General features: G+C 35.0%; 1 protein-coding gene across 5 annotated transcripts in view; it reads right to left on the bottom strand.

Moving 5' to 3' along the window:
• The window catches only part of HS2ST1 (heparan sulfate 2-O-sulfotransferase 1), a 191,959-nt gene that overhangs the window by 59,731 nt on the left and 112,955 nt on the right, over positions 1-19,273 (bottom strand). The gene's annotated exons all lie outside the window — the stretch shown is intronic.

Genomic DNA, 19,273 nt, shown 5'->3' with positions numbered 1-19,273 from the left:
CTCTGCATAGAAGTTAAATAAGCAGGGTGACAATATACAGCCTTGACGTACTCCTTTTCCTATTTGGAACCAGTCTGTTGTTCCACGTCCAGTTCTAACTGTTGCTTCCTGACCTGCATACAGATTTCTCAAGAGGCAGGTCAGGTGGTCTGTATTCCCATCTCTTTCAGAATTTTCCACAGTTTATTGTGATCCACACAGTCAAAGGCGTTGGCATAGTCAAGAAAGCAGAAATAGATGTTTTTCTGGAACTCTCTTGCTTTTTCCTTGATCCAGCAGATGTTGGCAATTTGATCTCTGGTTCCTCTGCCTTTTCTAAAACCAGCTTGAACATCAGGGAGTTCACGGTTCATGTATTGCTGAAGCCTGGCTTGGAGAATTTTGAGCATTACTTTACTATCGTTTGAGATGAGTGCAACTGTGCGGTAGTTTGAGCATTCTTTGCATTTCCTTTCTTTGGAATTGGAATGAAAACTGACCTTTTCCAGTCCTCTGGCCACTGCTGAGTTTTCCAAATTTGCTGGCATATTGAGTGCAGCACTTTCACAGCATCACCTTTCAGGATTTGAAACAGCTCAACTGGAAATCCATCACCTCCACTAGTTTTGTTCGTAGTGATGATTTCTAAGGCCCACGTGACTTCACTTTCCAAGATGTCTGGTTCTAGATTAGTGATCACATCATCATGATTATCTGGGTCATGAAGATCTTTTTGTACAGTTCTTCCATGTATTCTTGCCACCTCTTCTTAATATCTTCTGCTTCTGTTAGGTCCAGACCATTTCTGTCCTTTATCGAGCCCATCTTTGCATGACATATTCCCTTGGTATCTCTAATTTTCTTGAAGAGATCTCTAGTCTTTCCCATTCTGTTGTTTTCCTCTATTTCTTTGCATTGATCGCTGAAGAAGGCTTTCTTATCTCTCCTTGCTATTCTTGGGAACTCTGCATTCAGATGCTTATATCTTTCCTTTTCTCCTTTGCTTTTCGCCTCTCTTCTTTTCACAGCTATTTGTAAGGCCTCCCCAGACAGCCATTTTGCTTTTTTGCATTTCTTTTCCATGGGGATGGTCTTGATCCGTCTCCTGTACAATGTCACAAACCTCATTCCATAGTTCATCAGGCACTCTATCTATCAGATCTAGGCCCTTAAATCTATTTCTCACTTCCACTGTATAACCATAAGGGATTTGATTTAGGTCATACCTGAATGGTCTAGCGGTTTTCCCTACTTTCTTCAATTTAAGTCTGAATTTGGTAATAAGGAGTTCATGATCTGAGCCACAGTCAGCTCCTGGTCTTGTTTTTGTTGACTGTATAGAGCTTCTCCATCTTTGGCTGAAGAGAATATAATCAATTTGATTTTGGTGTTGACCATCTGGTGATGTCCATGTGTAGGGTCTTCTCTTGTGTGGTTGGAGGGTGTTTGCTATGACCAGTGCATTTTCTTGGCAAAACTCTATTAGTCTTTGCCCTGCTTCATTCCGCATTCCAAGGCCAAATTTGCCTGTTACTCCAGGTGTTTCTTGACTTCCTACTTTTGCATTCCAGTCCCCTATACTGAAAAGGACATCTTTTTTGGGTGTTAGTTCTAAACGGTCTTGTAGGTCTTCATAAAACCGTTCAACTTCAGCTTCTTCAGTGTTACTGGTTGGGGCATAGACTTGGATTACTGTGATACTGAATGGTTTGCCTTGGAGACAAACAGAGATCATTCTGTCGTTTTTGAGATTGCATCCAAGTACTGCATTTTGGACTCTTTTGTTGACCATGATGGCTACTCCACTTCTTCTGAGGGATTTCTGCCCGCAGTAGCAGATACAATGGTCATCTGAGTTAAATTCACCCATTCCAGTCCATTTTAGTTTGCTGATTCCTAGAATGTCGACTTTCACCCTTGCCATCTCTTGTTTGACCAATTCCAATTTGCCTTGATTCATGGACCTGACATTCCAGGTTCCTGTGCAATATTGCTCTTTACAGCATCGAATCTTGCTTCTATCACCAGTCACATCCACAGCTGTGTATTGTTTTTGCTTTGGCTCCATCCCTTCATTCTTTCTGGAGTTATTTCTCCACTGATCTCCAGTAGCATATTGGGCACCTAATGACCTGGGAAGTTCCTCTTTTGGTATCCTATCATTTTGCCTTTTCATACTGTTCATGGGGTTCTCAAGGCAAGAATACTGAAGTGGCTTGCCATTCCCTTCTCCAGTGGACCATGCTCTGTATAATGCTACTCAATTTCCTGGTAGAAACTAGTTGTGAGAATGCTCTAGTCAGGACATGTTTTACCCTTTAACTCATGGCATTGGTTCTGGTAGGCTGGGTGGGTGTCCCATCTCCTTCAAAGAGTTTTTTTTTTTTTATAAAAACTACCTTCTTTCTGGGAAAAAATGGTGATGACCATTACCCAGAATAGAATAGATATTACATAAATTTTCTTAATTAAAACCGGATCAGTTCAGTTCAGTTCAGTCGCTCAGTTGTGTCCGACTCTTTGCGACCCCACGAATCGCAGCACGCCAGGCCTCCCTGTCCATCACCAACTCCCGGAATTCACTCAGACTCACGTCCATCGAGTCAGTGATGCCATCCAGCCATCTCATCCTCTGTCATCCCCTTCTCCTCCTGCCCTCAATCCCTCCCCGCATCAGAGTCTTTTCCAACGAGTCAACTCTTCACATGAGGTGGCCAAAGTACTGGAGTTTCAGCTTTAGCATCATTCCTTCCAAAGAACACCCAGGACTGATCTCCTTTAGAATGGACTGGTTGGATCTCCCTGCAGTCCAAGGGACTCTCAAGAGTCTTCTCCAACACCACAGTTCAAAAGCGTCAATTCTTCGGCGCTCAGCTTTCTTCACAGTCCAACTCTCACATCCATACATGACTACTGGAAAAACCAGTCTTGACTAGATAGACCTTTGTTGGCAAAGTAATATCTCTGCTTTTGAATATGCTATCTAGGTTGGTCATAACTTTCCTTGCAAGGAGTAAGCATCTTTTAATTTCATGGCTGCAATCACCAACTGCAGTGATTATGGAGACCAGAAAAATAAAATCAGCTACTGTTTCCACTGTTTCCCATCTATTTCCCATGAAGTGATGAGACTAGATACCATGATCTTTGTTTTCTGAATGTTGAATTTTAAGCCAACTTTTTCACTCTCCTCTTTCACTTTCCTCAAGATGCTTTTTAGTTCTTTACTTTCTCCTATAAGGGTGGTGTCATGTTATTAAATTAATGGATACAGAAGCAATCTAAGAAAGAACTACTTTTTAAAAGAAGTGAGAATGTGATATGATGATTTGAACCCTGATGCTTTTGAACTGTGGTGTTGGAGAAGACTCTTGAGAGTCCCTTGGACTGCAAGGAGATCTAATCGTCCATTCTAAAGGAGATCAGCCCTGGGTGTTCTTTGGAAGAAATGACAATAAAGCTGAAACTTCAGTACTTTGGCCACCTCATGCGAAGAGTTGACTCATTGGAAAAGACTGATGCTGGGAGGAATTTGGGGCAGGAGGAAAAGGGGACGACAGGGGATGAGATGGCTGGATGGCATCACCAACTCGATGGACCTGAGTCTGAGTGAACTCTGGGAGATGGTGATGGACAGGGAGGCCTGGCGTGCTGTGATTCATGGGGTCGCAAAGAGTCGGACATGACTGAACTGACTGAACTGAACTGAACATAGCAATCAGTGTTACACACAGCATGGTCAAAGCTGAAGCTCCATACATATCACACTTTTTGCTATAGGTTTGATATTCTCAGTGTGTCAAATCTTATCCTCAGAGTTTTTTTCCTCTAATGGTGTCAGGACTATGTGAGAGAGGATAAGGAGCATGGAAGCTGAAGATTAAAGGAGTTAAATAACATGGTAGGACTATAATTTTCAAGTCTAGATGAAGCCAAAAGTCATAAGAAGAGTTAAGTTATCTTAAATAGAATCCAGGGCATAATAGCTTCTGCATGTCTGGGAAAGTACTAGGAATAAATATTTTTAAAAAGCTCCGAGGGTGAAATGAGTCTCAATGACATGAAAGATAAAGCAACTGGAGACATTACAAGGTATCCTAGAACAACACTGGAACCTAGCTAATACATTTTTGTTAACTCTGGTTTATGAGTCTATAGGTATCATTCTCCATTTCGTACATAACTAAGACATTAGGGAAGAATTCCCCATAGCATCAATTCTCATCTTTGGAGGCCACTGTATTTCTTACAGTTAGTTAGTTTCTCCATTTTGAGTTAGTTCCAGTTAGTTTCTCCATTTTGGCTTTTTTTTTTTTGCCGGGGCTATAGGGAGGTACAGCGGAGGCCTAAGATAAACTGGAAATAATGAGTCTAAAAAGGAAAATTAAAATTTTGGAACAAGGCTACATTATAAGATGTGATAATTATAATTCTCAAATCCTTATTTATAACTACAAAAATTAATATTTGTAAATGACCTATACACCCCAATGAAAAGACAGAGATTTTCAGACTGGATAAAAAAAGTATGATTCAACTATATCCTGCCTACAAAAAACTCATTATAAGATGAAAGAAATAAATGAACTTAAAAAATGGCAGAAAATATATCATGTTAACAAAATTCAAAAGAAAACTGGACTTCAGAGAAAAAAATATTTCTAGGAATAAAAAAGATTATTTCATAATAAGAAAGAGGTCAATAGAATAACAATCTTAAATATTCGTGCATATATAAGAGAGTTTCAAACCACACAAAAACTCAAAACAGACAAATCCACAGGTTCGGTACAATCAGTGATATCACCATTATTCTCTCAATAACTAATTGAATATGTAGTCAGAAAATCAGTAAAGATACAGAAAACTTGAACAATTCTATCAATTAATTTGGGGTCAACTGGCCTTTATAGAACAATAGAGAAGACTGATATACATTCTTTTCAAGTGCAAGTTTATGAGTCATACAACAATACTTAATATATGTGAAAGATTAAAGTCATACAAAGTATCCTCCCTGATTACTCCAGAATTAAATGATCAATAACAAAAAAGACATTTTAAAAGCCCACAAACATTTGGACTAAATAATATACTTCAAGTAATCCTCAGGACCTTTTACACAGTTCATGTGGTTCGGGCAAGTATATCGGGGTGGTGTGCCTTCACAATTTGTCAGAACTCTCTGCTATGACCTATCCATCTTGCGTGGCCCTGCACAGCATAGTTCAGAGCTTCACTGAGTTATGTAAGCTTCTTTGCCACAAGGCAGTGATCCATAAAGACTCCTGAAAGTTCCTTGGACAGCAAGGAGATCAAATCAGTCAATCTTAAGGGAGATCAGCCCTGAATATTCACTGGAAGGACTGATGCCAAAGCTGAAGCTCCAGCATTTTGGTCATCTGATGGGAAGAGAAGACTCATTGGAAAAGACCCTGATGCTGGGAAAGATTGAGGGCAGAAGGAGAAGAGGGTGTCAGAGGATAAGATACCTGGATGGCATTACCAATCCAATGAACATGAACTTGGGCAAACTCCAGGAGACGGTTAGGGACAGGGAGTCCTGGCATGCTGCAGTCCATAGGATCGCAGAGTTGGACACGACTGGGCGACTAAAAAACAACAACCTACAGGACAAAGGAAAAATCTAAAAGGAAATTAGAAAAGCATTCTGAACCTAATAAACATGAAATATACCAAAATTTGTAAGATATAACTAAAGCAGTACTCAGAGAAAAACTAATACTATGATATGATATTAGAATAGAAGGTCAATATCAATGGATTAGGCCTCACCCTAAGAAAATAGAAAAAGAAGAGTAAACAAAAGCAGAAATCACTGAAATGGAAAACATAAAAACAACACAGAGAAAAATCAATAAAACCAAAGCTGGTTATTTCAGCAAATACAATAAAAATTGATAAACCTCTAGTTAAATAAAAAAAAAAGAGAAAAGACACAATTATGAATATCAGGAAAAAGGAGAAGTCACAACAGAAAATGGGGTATATTATATAACAATTCTATGCCAATATACTCAACAACTTAGAAGAAATGGCTAAATCCCTTGAAAATCAAAATTTAACAAAGCTCACTCAAGAATAGATAACTAAACTGAATAACCTTTTATATACTAAAGAAATTAAATTTGAAGATAAACCCCCCCCCCCAACAAAACAAAGTAAAAAAGGTTTCCCACAGAAAAAACAATAGGCCCAGGTGGCTTCACTAGAAAATCTTACCAAATATTAAAGAAAAATATCAGTCCACACACACTCAAAGAAAACTGAAGAGAACACTTCCGAACCCATTCTATGCAGCCAACCTTACTCTGATAGCAAAATGAGACAGATATTACAACACTAGGGACCAAATCCCTTATGAACACAGAGGCAAAAGTTAACAAAGTTTAGAGAGGTGAATACAATATATAGAAAGGTAATTATCATCTATACAGTTTATCTCAGAAACATATGGTTGGTTTAACATTCAAAAGTCAATGAAATTCACCATATTAACAAGCTAAAAAAAGAAAAAAACACCTTAATATATACAAAGAAAATGTTCAACAAAATCCAACACCCATTCATGATAAAAATCTCAGCAAACTAGGAATAGGAGAAAACTTCCTCAAAATTATAACAGAATATCTTTAAAAAACCCACAGCCAACATCATTCTTTATGGAAAGACTATATGTTTTCCCCTAGGAATGCAAATAAGGCAAAAATGTCTACTCTCACCTATTTTGTGCAACACTGGCCTACAAACTTTAGCCAATTCAGTAAGGAAAGAAAAAGTAATTAATAAGGCACACAGATTAGGGAGCAAGAAGTAAAACTGTCTTTTATCACAGCATGCTTGTCTGTGTAGAAACCCCTACAAAGTATACAGAAAACCTACTAGAGTTAATATTTGAGTTTAGCAAGACAAAATCAGTATATACAAATTAACTTATTTCTATATACTAATCAGAAATTTTAAAAAAATTTAAAGACCACTTGAAACAGTATTTTAACAAGGACAAATTCTCAAAAAGATATGCAAGACCTCTACAGTAAAAATTATACAACAGTGCTGAGAAAGAAAAGTAAATAAGACCTAAATAGAAAAGTACATCATGTTCACAGGTGAAAGATTGTTGTTAAGAGGCAATTCTTCCCAAATGTATATAAAGATGTCATAAAATTCCAATCAAAACCTAGCAGGCTTTTTTGGTATAAATATCTGGTATAATTCTATAATCTTTATACAAATGCAAAGGATCTAAAATAGCCAGAACAATTTTACTAAAGAACAGAATTGGAGGATTTCTACTACTTTATCTCAAGACTTATTATCAAGTTACAGTATATGATACTGGTGTAAAGACAAACATCAAAATCAAAACAGAATAGTAAATCCAAAAATACAACCACACATATATGATCAATTGATTTTTGACAAAGTTATTTAGTATAACAATTTAATAGAACCTATCATTTTTTTCAAAAAAGGTATCAGAATAGCTTGATAGCCATACATTAAAAAAAATTTAAAGGAACCTTCCATCTTACCTTATATCATACTCAAGAAGGAATTCAAAATGGATCATAGACCTAAATGTAGGAACTAAAATAATAAAACTTCTAAAGGAAACATAATCCTAGCAATCTTGGGTTTGACCAAAAAAAAAAAAAAAAAAAAACCACAAAACACAAGAACTACAAAAGCGAAAATCAATATACTCAACTTCACTGAAATTAAAAGACACAAAAATCAGAAGGAAAGCCACAGAATGGGAGACCGTATTTATAAAATATATGGCAAAGAAAAGCCTTGCATCTAGTATATATAGAAAACAACCAATGTGGTTTTTTAATGGATAAAAGACTTGGACACTTCCTCAAAGAAGAACTACAGAATGCAGATAACAATGTGAAAAGGTGTTCGCAATTCCTCATCATTATGGAAAATTATTAAAAGCACAATGACATACCACACATATAGAATGGCAAAAATTAGAAACTGACAATATCATATCTTCACAAGAATGTGTAGAAACTGGAATGCTTATGAACTGCCGGTGGGAATACAAAAGAGGACCACCACTCTAGAAAAGTTTGACAGTTTTTTTAAAAGCTAAACATACATCTAACAATAAAACCTAGTCGTTCCACGCCTAGGTATTTACCCAAGGAAAATAAATAACAACATATATATTCATTTAAGTTGTGTCCAAACATTCACCTTTATGGGAAACACCAATATGTCCATCAGCAAGTAAATAACTAAACAAATGGAGGTATATTCATACAATGGTTTACTACTCAATAAAAAGGAAAGACTTATTCATATATAAATACACCATGTATAAATCTCAGTATCATCACACTAAGTTAAAGAAGCCAGACCTTGTCTCCCTCCCCCACAATGAATACATACTGTATAACATTAAACAAAGGTGTTAGTTTCATTAAGTTCACCTTTCAGTTAACTGTTTGTTCCCAAATTATTTTACACCAGTTATATTTGTATAATTGCATAAATCAATGATTCAGTTCAGTTCAGTCGCTCAGTCGTGTCCAACTCTTTGCGACCCCATGAATCGCAGCACGCCAGGCCTCCCTGTCCATCACCATCTCCCAGAGTTCACTCACATTCACGTCGATCGAGTCAGTGATGCCATCCAGCCATCTCATCCTCTGTCGTCCCCTTCTCCTCCTGTCCCAATCCCTCCCAGCATCAGAGTCTTTCCCAATGAGTCAACTCTTCGCATGAGGTGGCCAAAGTACTGGAGTTTCAGCTTCAGCATCATTCCTTCCAAAGAAATCCCAGGGCTGATCTCCTTCACAATGGACTGGTTGGATTTCCTTGCAGTCCAAGGGACTCTCAAGAGTCTTCTCCAACACCATAGTTCAAAAGCATCAAAATCAATGATACATGCATGCAAAAAACGAGAGAGTTGTTGCTTTTGTAAAAATCAAGTTGGAAGAGTGGGAAGACCCAGCAGAAATTGCTCTTAGATCAGATATTAGCAAGACAACACAAAAGACTTGAAAAAAAAAAAATCTAGAGATCTAGACTGCTTTGCTAACGTCTTAATTTTCTTTACTACATTTTATAGAAGCTCAAAGTGGATATAAATTATTACAGACATGCTTTCTAAAACTCTTATAAGTAGACCCATATTTAAACAAATGCACACATATATTTTGACTTAAAACAATTAAGGTAAAATTCTTACATGCATCAAACAGAACATAGGGGCTTATTCTCATTGAATAAGAAGGGTTCCTAGGGCCTTTTGAATTCACTTTTATTTAATGGAAAAGGTAACAAACTCCTGGAAAAGACAGATTTATAGCATTAGAAAGAAGAGGAAAAATAACATATAATCTCCCCATCCAAATGTAACCCTATGAATATCTGCAAACATTTCTTTACTATCTTTTTTCCATACTTTTTAAACAGTGATCATAACATGAACACTTTCATATATTGCCTTTTTTCCCTTAACTTTACCAACATGATAGTTTTCCCCTATTATTGAAAACTTTTATTTGGAACAGTTGCAGCTGGTATAGGCTTTGAAAAGTACACACACCAAGGATATACATATTGATGTCTATCGGTACTGAGGGACAAAGAAAGTCACTCTTTTCCCTTCTTGAGTTGAACAATAGGAATCAAAGATAATATGGATTAAGGAGAGCTACAAATTGGATTCCTGATGAAGACACTATAGGCAACAAATAATTGCTTCCTTTAAAAAAAGACCTGACCTGACCTATTATTTCTCTTTATTCTGATTTATTACCTCAGCTTATTCAAATCTATACAAATAGCTTCTTAGAGAGACTAAGACAACCAAAAGATTGCCACTACTCAAATAACAACCTTTGGCAATAATCAAAGCATTTCCCATTTCAAAGGAGAACAGTACAAACAATTACCTATGTGGAGATTTTTAGATGCAGCTTCAAAAACATTTCTCACTTCTGTAAGACAGAAGTATATTCTGAAATTTCATGCCTGGTATCTAGCTCCTACTTTTCTAAGTTTGCATTCTTGGAAATCAATAAAATAAATACAAAAAAGATGACAGCAATGATAATGGTGTCAACTAGAAAGTTAAGAACAAGTAGAGCTGTAATGTCCAAAAATGTGGGCAATGACTTTAACTGCTCTTTATTTTCTTAGTTCTAGTTCCACATAACAAAAGTAATGCCACATTTCAAAATTATATGACTGAATAGTGCTATTAATACCGCTTCTCCTGCTGAGTGTTTTTGCCTGTTAATTGTTTACCAAAGATCTTTTCTAAGCTCAGTTTTCAATGGTGCTACATAAATTTTAAAGCATTTTACCTAAGTTGTTCTAAGACTTAAAAATACAAGGGTGTTTTTCAGCTATTTCCAAGTTTTCTAAAATAAATATTACTTTTGGAATCCAAAGAAAATTTATTCTCACAGAATGTATTATAGCACAAATATAGTCACCAACTAAAATTTAAAGAAATACATTTCCATTCATGTATTTTGTGGCTATATATACACATTTGTTGATAGATAGTAAAGCTGACATATAGAAACGAAGACCTGATACATTTCATAACATCCTTTTTAAAAGCAGTTTTTATGCATATAAACATACACATCCACTTTTTTCAATGAAAAGGATATCATTTTTGTTCCAAGTGATCACACACAATGCAGGATACAGACTAACAACACAGAATATGTCTTTATTTACTTATACATCTGACTACTTTAGGATATAGTAAATACCAAATTGCTGTTAGTTGGTTCTTCGAATAGGAGGAAAAAATGAATCTAAATATAATAAATTTAGAATAAAAATTATGTTGATTAAATCAGTCATTTAAGCACTTTTATTTGATCTCATAAAATGGTTCAAATTAAAGGTTTAACTTAGGGTCACCTATAAATTAACCACATAGACTATATACAAGGCTAACCTTAACGGTTTAAGAGTTCTCAGATTTTCAGAATTTCTTGCTTTCTATGCAGAATCATCAATGGGAAACAGAATTAATTATAAGGATACAGATCCAGGTTATTATCCCTTCCCATAAGCCTCTCTCTCCACAAAGCAGTACTTAAATTATCATGAAGATACTGCCTTTCTCATATCATTTCTTTCTCTTTTAGCATATTTTGAGTTGATGACATAATTAATGGAACTGTTTTCTATATGGAAAAATTTGTTACATGCATACCCTTATACAAAATGGGTCTGCTATTCCATGGGCAAAATTTAATCTTGAAAGGGGTAGGGGGAAGGAGGAGAATGAAATAATAACAATAATCTTAACCTTCAATTTTTTGTTTTTTTTTTTTTTGGCCACCAGGGAATTCCTTCACCTCCAGTTTAAATGGCCACCATGAAGACAGCACATTTCAGACTTGCTTTTAGCAAACATGTAGTTATTTAATTTTTCATGTGGCATTAAGCTTTAAAAAAAATCTGGGAAGGAAATTCCTATTAATCATATCCTTTTTACACTATTTTATTTAACATATTACCAAACATACGGTATTATAAAATATAGCCCATCTGAATCTATGCAGTGGTGACACATAAATACATAATTTCAATATATTTACCATTTTGATACTCCAGCAAAACTAAATACTATACAAACTCTCTTTATCAGGAAGTTAATTTGTTTTGAAAGAAAAAGTCTTATGTGTTTAGTGGGCAATGCAAGAGAGCACTTCCTCTGTATTTAGCATAGCTAAAAATCTAACTACCCCAAAATATTAAAAGCATAAAAAGAAAATGGACTTTCCATGCCTATTTTTAAAATAAGTGCTATAAAAAGAGATAGCAACTCAAAATGGATTATAGACTTCAATATAAGAATTAAAATCATAAAACTCCTAGAAAAAAAACATATGAGAAATCTTCATGGTCTTGGCAATGACTTCTTATATATAACAGCAAAAGCACAGAAACAAAAACAAAAGAGACAAGCAGGACAACATCAAACTAAACAACTTCCACACAGCAAAGGAACGTGACCTAGAATAGGGGGAAGTATTTACAAACCATATATCTGATAAGGAATTATTACCCACAATTTATGAGGAACTCCTATAACTCAACACCAAAAATACAAAATGGGCGAAGGACTTGAGTACACATTTTTCCAAAAAAGACATACAAATTACCAACAGGTGTAGGAAAAGACATTCAACATTATTCATCATGAGGGAAAAGGAAGTCAAAGCCACAATGAGGTATCCACACCTGGTAGAATAAACATTATGAAGAAAAAAAAATCTAGAAAATAATAAGTGTTGACGAAGATGTGGAGAAAATGGAACTCTTGTGCTCTGTTGGTGATGTAGCCACTTATGGAAAATAGTATAGAGGTTCCTCAGAAAAATACGGAAACACTGTATGTTCCAACAACCCCACTTCTGGGTATTTATCCAAAGGAATTGAAATCGGGATGGAAAAAAAGACACCTGTATTCCCATGATCATTGCAACATGATTCACAATGCCCAAGAGGTAGAAGCAACCTGAATGTCCAAAGACAGAAAAACAGATGATGTGCGGTAAACACACACCAAAACCCACCCACACAGGAAGACTATTTAGCCATGAAAAAAGGAAACCCTGTCATATGTGACAACATGGATGAACCTGGAGGATGTTACACTAAATAAAATAAAGGATAAACAGTCACAGAAGGACAAACACTACATGACTCCACTTACATGAGACATCTAAAGTAGTCAAACTGGTAGGAAGGAAAAGAGGATGGTGGTTGCCAGGGAATTCGAGGAAATGGGAGCCGCTGTTCAGTAAGTCTTATTTCAGTTATACAAGATTTAAAAAAAAAACGTCCTAGGAGAGATCAGGTGTAAAATTATGCTTATAGTTAACAATTATAATGAACAATAATATACTGTACACTTTTTTGCCATGAGGGTTAAAAAAAGGTTCATGATTACTTTTACCAAATATTCTATCCATCAGAAAATTAAAAACAATTTACAACTGTATGTAACTGGAATTATGTTAAATTTATACACTACTAGGAAAGGAAAAAAGCAATATATTCAAGTGATTCAAACATAAAGAAGTATTTTTCAAAAGACTATGCAACAAAAAGTCTCAAGAGGTCCTGTATCCATCCACCCAATTTCCACCCTTCACAATATGTAACCACTATTATTTGTCATCCTTTCCGAGATCATTTTATGTATATACAAGCTAGAACAACTAAATATCTTTCTCTTTGACACCAATATTAGAATATATACCTTGCCTTTGTTTCTTTTAAATGTAAATATATCTTAAAGATTTTCCCAAATAGAGATCTTCCTTGTTCCTTTTTTTTTTTTATTTTAAGCAGCAAAGCATTTCAGTGTAGACATATCATAATTTATTCAATCAACCTTAATGATGAACATTTAGCTGGTCTCTTTTCTTTGGCCATAAAAAATATTCTAATAACAACTGGTACATTAAGTTATGGAATTTTTCAGATGCTAAAGAACAATAATGAGCACTAAAGTCTTTATTGAAACTTTTTTTCCCAACATGTTTGGCTGACACCTTTCAACAGAATTTTTCCTAATCTATAAAATGGAGGGTTAGGGTTAGATAATCTCTATGACCTTTCCTAGCCCTAGTTTTTACCATATTTTCCAGTACATGAAGTGGAACTAAAGAGCCTCTTGATGAAAGTGAAAGAGGAGAGTGAAAAAGTTGGCTTAAAGCTCAACATTCAGAAAACTAAGAACATGGCATCCAGTCCCATCACTTCATGCAAACAGAGGTGGAAACAATGGAAACAGTGACAGACTTTATTTTTCTGGGCTCCAAAATCATTGCAGATGATGACTGAGCCATGAAATTAAAAGACACTCCTTGGAAGGAAGTTATGACCAACCTAGATAGTATATTCAAAAACAGAGACATTACTTTGCCAACTAAGGTCCTTCGAGTCAAAGCTATGGTTTTTCCAGTGGTCATGTATGAATGTGAGAGTTGGATCATAAAGCTGAGCGCTGAAGAATTGATGCTTTTGAACTATGGTGTTGGGAAGACTCTTGAGAGTCCCTTGGACTACAAGGGAATCAAACCAATCAATCCTAGAGGAAATCAGTCCTGAATATTCATTGGAATATTCTGATGTTGAAGCTGAAGCTCCAACACTTTGGCCACCTGAAGTGAAGAACTGACTCATTAGAAAAGACCCTGATGCTGGGAAAGACTGAAGGCAGGAGTAGAAAGGGACAACAGAGGATGAGATGGTTGGATGGCATCACCGATTCAATGGATATGAGTCTGAGCAAGCCCCAGGAGTTGGTGATGGACAGGGAAGCCTGGTGTGCTGTAGTCCATGTGGTTGCAAAGAGTCAGACAAGACTGAAAGGCTGAACTGAACTTTCAGAATATGTCACGTACAATAATCTTAGCTTCCACCTTCTAACTTGCAATTACTTTTATTGAACTTGTTTTCACTTGACATTTAATTTCAAAATAGTGTCATGACAGTAACCCAAATGGTAGATGTTCAAATAATATATAAGAGTAAATAAATTACATACATTTATGTTGAGTTTCCAGGATGGGACCCCAAACTCAAAATAAAATACATGAACTGTCAAATATCTCATTACACTTAAAATAATTATTTCACTGATATGGGTGATGGACTTTGCTCATCTGTACATTCACTGATACATTTCACTATTTTCCTTAGTAGTAAAAGACTCATTATGAGATAACCGCTGAGTGTTAAGGACACAGAATATTTTCAAAGAAGAGACCAAAGCCATCTTGATCAAATGGATGATCATGACCTAAGCAAACAATTTGACAGTTTTTTTAAACTGCAATGTTATGAGGAAGTATAGTTAAGTCTATGGCTATTAATAGGTAAAATTCCATTGGTTAAAATATATTGATCACTAATTCTATAAAGTTTTTCATTGCATTCTTCTCCCATAAAAATATCCAAAATCAAATTCTAATAGATGAATGAATAGAATACTGACCAAGAAAGAAGCTCCCAATAAAATGTTAAATGAAAAAAGAAACCACAAAAAGAATAGAGACAATAGGATCTCTATTTTACTAAAAATAAAAATTACACACATACACACAAAGACACATAATATGTTGTGAGTAAAAACTGGTACTATCACTCTGAGGGCAATTTGGCAAAATAACAACGTAAGCCCTATACCAAGCAATTTTATTTCTAGGTACCTACTAGAAAAGCATTTGCTTGTGTGTACAGAGAAACATGAATCATAATATTGACAGCTGAACTGCTTATAATTTGTTTTAAAAAAACTAGATAGAAGCCAAAAGTCCATTAGCAGAATAAATAAGTGCATATATGCTACACAGTAGTTAAAAAAACTAGATTTAGAAATATCAATGTGGCTAGATGTTAAAACTATTGAGTGAAAAATGCAAACTATAGAATCACAATACACTATGATAAACATCTCTGCAAATAAATAAAACTATTTTTCCTATGGTTACATAGGTATGAATAAAAATATTTACCAAAATATACTAGATGAATATACATCCCATATATAACAGTTATGTTAGTTCTGTAAGAGAAATGTTTCCCAGGAGGCACTAGTGGTAAGAACCCACCTGCCAATGCAGGAGATGTAAGGGATGCAAGTTCAATTCCTGGGTTGGGAAGATTTCCTGGAGGAGAGCTGCTGCTGCTGCTAAGTCGCTTCAGTTGTGTCTGACTCTGTGCTACCCCATAGACGGCAGCCCACCAGGCCCCCTTGTCCCTGGGATTCTCCAGGCAAAAACATTGGAGTGGGTTGCCATTTCCTTCTCCAGTGCATTAAAGTCAAAGTGAAAGTGAAGTCGCTCAGTCGTGTCCGACTCTTAGCGACCCCATGGACTGCAGCCTACCAGGCTCCTCTGTCCATGGGATTTTCCAGGTAAGAGTACTGGAGTGGGGTACCACTGCCTTCTCCAGGAGGAAGGCATGGCAACCCAATTCAGAATTCTTGCCTGGAGAATGCCATGGACAGAGGAGCCTGGTGACTACAGTCCACTGGGTTGCAAAGAGTCAGATATGACTGAAGAGACTTAGCACGTACATAAAAGAGAAACAGATGAGAAATGGGATGGTGTCAAATTAAACTTCAGCTTTATCTGAAATTACATATATTTTAAGAAATATTTTTAAAAATGTAGCTATATCTAAAAGTCTAGAAGTAAACATGCCTGTTAATATCCAATAATTCTCACAGCAGTGATTTATCTCCTTTGTACTTTTCTGTATTCTTTTAATTTCTAAAATGTTAAGAGAAAAATACTGAAGACAACTTATTTATCAGACCACATTTATTCATACAAACATGCAGAATAAATGGAAAGAATAGATTCCCTTTTAACTTGTGTTTTTCAAAAGCAAGATACAGTGAGTTAATTATAACAGTTACCGAACTCAAACCAACTTAGCAATCTTCAATGGTTATTACACATCACAGGGACATATTTTTCATTTTGAAGCAAAAAAGAACTATCTCCAAGACATTTACAAATCACAATATAATATAATTAGCAAACATTCAGGTACCTCTTTTACAACTAGAAAATGAGCACATTCAAATGACAAAAAAGCAAAAGTTTAAAGCTCATAAAGAAAATGTCAGTATATCCATGAATGTGATTAAATTAGACAATAAGGGAAACAAATACATTTATATTTTTCATTTCACTGGAATAGGAAAAACATTTCAATTACCAAAATGAGTAATACTTCATTTAACAAATATTGTTGGGAAATGAAGTGACATATATAAGTGGATTTTCTAGATAACTGGAGCTTATCTTTTTAGAATCAAAACCTTTCAATTTAACCATTCAGATAAAAATCTCTCAAAAATCACATACTTCACTGTGGTTTAAAACACATATTGAATATATATCCAAGGTTTTCCTTAAAAACTATAGGTCAGCATTCATTCATTCACTCACTCATTCGGCAAATAAGATTTGTTTTCAAGGAGTTTGCAAAACAAATATTCAAGATTAAACAATCTAAGATAATTTTACAGTTAGTTCATCAACTGAATTAAAAACAAAATTCTACAAAAAATTAAATATCTAAGTACTTAATCGCTGTATTATCTCCCACTTCTTCCCTAAATAAATCTTCCAGCCAAACTATTCAGTCTCCATCACCTAGTCTATGTTTTCACATCTTTGGGCCTTTGCTCAGTATTCACTCCACTTGGAATATCCTCCCTCTGACAGCTATTAGAAACTTACTGATCTTTCAAAGCCCATCTTAAATATCAACTATATTGTGAATGTATTTCTTATCTTCCCAATTAAACCAACTGTAAGATATTCACTTTCCTGAACAATCTGTTTTACAACAGTACTGGAAGTTGAATTTTACATCCTGTGGGAAGATGAAGATTTACACAAAAAAGTATTAATTGAGTAACAGGGTCATACTCATACTCCTCACCTGTAAAATACAAGCAGCAGCAAACTTGCAAGGTTATTATGAAATGTACAGCTTATAAGGTGTCTATAATTAATGGTGGACACACAGGAGATGTATGGAAAAAAAATGTGTAACTGCTCCTGAATAATTCGTCTCCCAGTATATTATGTATATTGGCTATTTTCCTGTAATACTAACATTTGCAATATAAAGAATTTACATTTTCATTTATCATGGCATAATTTACTATGACCTTCACTGGTACCACATTAAGCTGTTATTACCATAAATTCAATTTTTGTTTTAACACTTTCAAACAAATTAAGCGGTAGGTGGTCTACTCAATTTTTACTTTGATCAAGATTAAGAACTACCTCTTTATCTTTGAAAGCTAATCCTTTTATATTTGCCAAATACTACTCACTAGACAGGTAAAACAATCTGTTCAGCTACTGTGTCTCAACTGATAAACCACTTTTCCAATTCTTTGTTAGACTTAAGCTCATAATTGCTCACTGTGGTACTGAATATTGCTATTCATTATAAGGAATTGTAAGTCCACTAACAGAGTACAACAATGGCATTATACAAACTAAAAAATTAACCATTTTAAATTAAAATTGCATTGAAGAGTCAGAGAAAGAAGATAAGTTCAGAGTTCTATTGTGGAGCTACTGGGAGGGCATTTCATTCTGATACGAAGAGTCTGAGTAGTAACTGTGTGACAGTCTTGGAACTCCAGCAGAAACTCATATTCCCTTCTAGCAAAGATTCTTTATTACCTATTACTTCTGAGTACCCAAAGGGGTTTTTGGACTTCATCCATTCTAGTTCGCCAATTTTGTATCGGTCATCAGGAATATTTATGGATAAAATGATATGACGTCTGAGATATGCTACAGTGGGGGAGGTACAGAAGAAGCAAGATTCTGTGTAAGCTGATTAGTTGCAATAGCTTAGTGGTATAGGGATTAATCTTACTATTATGTATATCTCGTAAATGTCCATAATAATTCAAAAATATATATAATCTCAGCTTCCACAATTTATTAAAACATTTAAATAATGGCATTCATCATTATTTTTCAACCCAGAGGCTCATCATGATTAGAAGACTGGGTTTACAACACATTAAATGGATTAGAAAAAAAGCAAAGATTGGGAATGAGTCAGATGAAAGGAAGGAAATTATTTTTATAAAGGGCAGTAATCACAGATGGTCAAATTGAACCAGCTGTTCATCCAGAAAATCTGTGGGAGTTAATCTGGAGCCTATTCAAAGCTTAATTATACTGGTCTTTCATATATACATTTCATAGCTTTCTAGGCCAAGAATATCTGTTATTGGGACTACTTTCACTGTCAAAATAATTGAAAAAAAAAAGGCAATAAAAGGAAAAGAAAAGCCAAATGCATTTTTTATTAAAAATAAGAACCCAGACTAGATAAATAGTAAGCAGGACCATGAATAAAGAGAATAATGATTACTTTGGAAATTAACCTCTGCCACTAAAAGCTGTCACTGCCAATATAGAATAACCTATGAATATTTGCTCTAAGATAAAATAATTTGTTATAATAATCTATAAAAGGATCAAAATAACAAAAAAGAAAGCCTCAAATTTATCAATAACATAAATAAAGATGTCTTAACTTTGTCTTAAAAGTTAGCAGTTAAAATTAGACCTTCAATTAAATTAGCATTTTAATATTCAAGCCCATTTTTGACTTTTAACATATGCAGGGCAGGGAAAGAGAACCTAAATAGCACAGTTATTTCAAAACAGATTAATTTTCATCCAATACTATTTATAAGCTATCTTCAAAA

The sequence above is a fragment of the Ovis aries genome, chromosome 1 (assembly GCF_016772045.2).
Source record: "Ovis aries strain OAR_USU_Benz2616 breed Rambouillet chromosome 1, ARS-UI_Ramb_v3.0, whole genome shotgun sequence".
NCBI lineage: Eukaryota > Metazoa > Chordata > Mammalia > Artiodactyla > Bovidae > Ovis > Ovis aries.
This window is presented reverse-complemented; position numbering and strand designations above follow the sequence as displayed.